The sequence below is a fragment of the Cebus imitator genome, unplaced genomic scaffold (genome assembly GCF_001604975.1).
Source record: "Cebus imitator isolate Cc_AM_T3 unplaced genomic scaffold, Cebus_imitator-1.0 Scaffold444, whole genome shotgun sequence".
Lineage (NCBI taxonomy): Eukaryota > Metazoa > Chordata > Mammalia > Primates > Cebidae > Cebus > Cebus imitator.
In genome coordinates, this window is record NW_016107759.1 from 204,064 (window position 1) to 205,135 (window position 1,072).

General features: G+C 57.4%; 1 protein-coding gene across 2 annotated transcripts in view; it reads right to left on the reverse strand.

Moving 5' to 3' along the window:
- NPRL3 (NPR3 like, GATOR1 complex subunit) overlaps positions 1-109 on the reverse strand; it is a 60,923-nt gene extending 60,814 nt beyond the window's left edge. The window contains exon 1 of one of the 2 annotated variants that reach the window (XM_037732339.1): positions 60-109. The gene's annotated coding sequence lies outside the window, so the exon portion shown is untranslated. The remainder of the gene's footprint in view (positions 1-59) is intronic. The other variant, XM_037732340.1, reaches the window with a different exon arrangement.
- Between the last annotated feature and the right edge of the window lie 963 nt (positions 110-1,072).

Consider the following 1,072-nt stretch of genomic DNA (forward strand, 5'->3'; position numbering starts at 1 on the left):
GGGGGCCTTAGGAGGCCGGGCCGGAGGCGCAGAGAGCAGCGCGACAGTCACCAACTCACGTGCCGCTCGCCGGGCTCGCGAGACTTCGGCGACGCAGCCGGAGGAGGTGCCGAGGCGAGGGGCGCGCGCGGACCCGGGAAACGGCGCAGGCGCGGGTAGCGGAATGCGCAGGCGCGGGGTCTTCCGGACGCGTCGGCGCAGCCCCGGCGCTGTCTGGAGGCGCGGGATTCTCGCTTGGGACTCCGCGGTCCCGCTCACTGCTGTGGATGGGAAAGGCGCGGGATCGAGTCAGCGTTCCTCTGTGTTGTTTTCCTCATTTTAAAAATAACGCTTGGGGCCGGGCGCGGTGGCTCACATCTGTAATCCCAGCACTTTGGGAGGCCGAGGCTGGCGGGTCACGAGGTCAAGGGATCGAGACCAGCCTGGCCAAGATGGCGAAACCCCCGTCTCTACTAAAAATGCAAAAATTAGCCGGGCGTGCTGGCGCGCGCCCGTAATCTCAGCTACCCGGGAGATTGAGACAGCAGACTCGCTTGAACCCGGGAGGCGGAGGTTACAGTCGGCCGCGATCGCGCCACTGAACTCCAGCCTCGTGACAGAGCTGGACGCCCTCTCAGAAAAAAAAAAAAAACACTTTTGTGCTTTAAAGGACACCAAAAACATGAGAAATCCACCCACAGAACAGAAGAAAATACTTGTAAGTCACATTATCTGATAAGGAATTGTATCTGGAATGCAGGAAACTTACAACTCAACAATAAAAAGACAGTCAATTGAAACATCCGGAAAGGATATGAGTATTTTTCCAGTGCGTTATGCAAATGGCCAATAAGCACCCGACGATGCTGAGCCCGAGGCGGAGGCTCGGGGCTGTGTCCCGGGCGTGAGAGGCCGGGAGCTCCAGAACAGCCTGGGCAACAGGGCGAGACCCCGTCACTACAAAAAATAGGAATAAAAAAATGCTCCACATCATTAGGCATGAGGGAGATGCAAATCAAAGCTGCAAATGGATGCCACCTCACACCTCCTACGATGGCGACAATCAAAAAGACAAAATAAGGCCGGGCGCGGT